Genomic DNA, 3477 nt, shown 5'->3' with positions numbered 1-3477 from the left:
ATATATATATATATATTCATATATATATATATTCATATATATATGAATATATATATACTTTTTTCTTACACATATCATAATTCATGGTGATAAAGGAAATATAAGGATTATATAAAGATATGAAATTGAGAGAAAGTTACTTATGATTATAATGAATGCGTTTAAAGTGGAATCCAAAGACTTTGCATGAAACATGAAGAATATTCTATTGTAGTTTGTCCATAAGGAATATTTAACGCAGATAGCAGAATTCATATCTTTCATATATTGCTAAATAGGAAAGTAGAATGTTCAAGAGGTTTAAGTTATGGCGTAGTCGTCATATTTTCATGGACTTCTCACCATGGCAACACCCTAGCAGCCATTGCAAGCCGCCAATTACAAGTATGTGGTATTGAAGTACCGTTATATGGAAAGTATTATTGGGCGTACCTGAAGAGAAAACACGTTTATAGATATCTGAGTAACATATGCATTGCTTTCTTAAAACTGCTTCATTAATTTATGATGTTTGACTTGTTTGATGTTTGTCCTTGTTTTATTTTATAACTACTTACTTACTTCATTTTACAATACTTTTATATCAGAAGAAATGGAGAATAAAATTATAAATATAACCTCGTATCAATGCTTTTAATCATTCTTAAAAATAATTTTTAAAATGAAATTTGAAATTAACACATTAAAAAATTTGAGTATATTGAAGAAACAACAGACAAGCATTATGTTATAAATTTTACATTTATAATTTAAAAAAGAAAATTTATATAATCATAATAATATTATTCTATTATCTTTTTTTTTTCTTTTAACAATTTTTCAACAATCTTCTATTTATATAAAAATCAAAATTATGTCTTAATACTTGTCATGCTTGCGTAACTTTTAATTTAAAAAGAATCACAAATTTTAATATTTTATTTTTATATCATGCTTACTTATATGTACTAACAGGGTGAAAATCCTTCAAAACATATATGATTCAAGAATCTTATATTCACCTTGCAACATCTGATGAGATCCTGTTCAAAATGCGTAGATGTGTCTCGTTGAAGAAAAAGCGTAAGAGAATGAATATATGATGAAACACCGTTTCAATTTTCCTACTAAAACAGATGGAAAATAAGAGAAGAGAATTTCAACATGATATTTCCTTTAAATTAAACTCTTTAAAAATTTTACTCAATTCTGAAAGAAACAACGACTTATAAATCATTACAAAACATTAAATCGAATCATAATTTATTTAAAAAATAAATAAATACCAAAAAAAATAAAAGATACAATGTACCTATATACCAATATAATTAGAATCTTTCACTGTTACAATACTTATACATTAGATACAATTAATTTAAAATACAATCTCAAATTACTAAAATTATTAAAAAAAACAACACGTAGCGAATACAAATAAGCAATAACTACCTAACATCTTAATGCAAATATTAAAAATTGTCAAAATTTATCTTCGCTTCGTGTTTAAAACAATTACTCCAATAATTGGTCAATCACTATTATTAATCCCTCACCATGCCTAAAACGTAAACCAATCCATACATTACCCCATCTTACTCCTCCCTTCATCAATCTCTCCGCCCACCCCACCAGAACCCCTACAAGAACCTCTCAAACATCCGATTCATTCCGCGGCCCAATACACGGCCAACGTTCATCGTGCAACATCGTTCATTGTACACTTGTAAAAACTCGTTTTCCCCACCACACACGTGACGCGCGAAGAAGAAGGACGGGTTGGTGGGGCGGGTTCCTTCGACCCTTGACGGCCCTTCCAGGACGTGTACAGGCACTAGACGGAGAGGTTCCAAGGCCAAAACAGCTCCATCCACGTGCTGCGATCCTGCTGAAAATGCGTGGGCGCGGTCTCCCCGAGGGCTGGCCGAGGCCAGCGAAGGTCGCACCCTTTTTCGACTGGTGTATGCCTGGCCCTTTCGTCCAACCTCGTGCGACCATCTGTCCCCTACCAGCGCCGCGCGACCGTTGTCCTCCGACCTCTCCACCTTTCTTCCGAGCGATCCTGAAGGAACGGCTTGTCCCACTTGCAGGGGGCCCAGGGCGCAGGCGTCGCGCCGTGTAGCCCACGTGGCGGCTGCTCACTTCCCACTTTATATTTCGGCTCTTCTCTTATTATATGGGATAAATGGCCGGGAGAGGTGGAGAGTATCAACCCCTACCCATTGTACTCCATCCATCGGGGATCGTTAAAGTCGGCCTACGATCGATTGCTTGGTCGAAAAGTGATCAAAAAGTGACGTGCCTTTTTTTGATATCGAGATATACGTGTACTTACGTGCTCTTGCACGTGTTTATCGCGAGAAATTATTTGTATCTATATTTGTTCCTCAAACGAGATTATTAATATATGTTTAATTGTCAGAAATGTTTATCAGTGTTTATAAAATTTTTGCACGAGTTCGATTGGTGAATAAAATAAAATAAAATAAAATTGTTATATTTGATAAATGTTTATTTTTTAGATTTATTTAGGATTATCGGATTAATGCATTTTTAGAAAAATGCATTTTGTTGGCGCATTCACTCAAATAGAGTGTAATATTGGGTTACCTTCATTCAATCGCAACTCGGTATCAACTGAACGTATCGATACACCCTCGCTTGCCACCCTTCACGCATGCCCCTATCCTCTACCTCATCGACGCACAGTGGGATTGCTGAAAAGGCGAACTCTGTTGCGCAATGCGGCATGCGCGATTCATTAGGACGTTCTCCACCTCTTTAGGCTTCGAAGCCTGTGTTTACGCATGCCACACTGTCGATTTGCCGGCCTACCAGACCCGCCTGAAGGGTTGATTTAGGTACAGTTTCGAAGCCAATCACGAGACAATTGACAGGCTTTGCAGATTCATACGAGTCACGCGACTACATTTTTAAATTAACTACATTTATTTCTGCAAATTTAAAGAAAGGAAAAAATGAATAAATAAATAAATTTGAACGTAGAATTAGAATAAAATTGGAAAAAATAGATAATATTTTTAAAGAACATTATGGAATGCGATTCTTAATTTAAAGAAATTTTCTTAAACTTCGCTTAAGAAAATAATTCACAATAGGAAAACAATTGTTGATTTTTTTTATTGTTAATACAATGAATTGAAGAATTCCAACGAAATTCAAACCAAACATAGACTCCAAAAAAAAAACTCTCAAACTTCTGCAGCACACTGTATATAAAAATATATAAATAAAAGACACTTTTAATCTCCATAAGAAAAAAAAAATTATATTATTCGATTCCAAACAAACTCAACTTTTTCCAAAAATAAAGATAGCCAAACAAACATTCCAAAGTACACGTATCCTGCTAAATTACACAATTGATCTTGTTCCACCAACAAACCGTTCCATTCTCAAGCCGCAACTCGCTCAACATATACACCCAAACACCACATATACTCACCAACACTCAACGCGCTAAACCCGCTAAATCGCCGA

The sequence above is a fragment of the Apis dorsata genome, unplaced genomic scaffold (assembly GCF_000469605.1).
Source record: "Apis dorsata unplaced genomic scaffold, Apis dorsata 1.3 scaffold_73, whole genome shotgun sequence".
NCBI lineage: Eukaryota > Metazoa > Arthropoda > Insecta > Hymenoptera > Apidae > Apis > Apis dorsata.
This window is presented reverse-complemented; position numbering follows the sequence as displayed.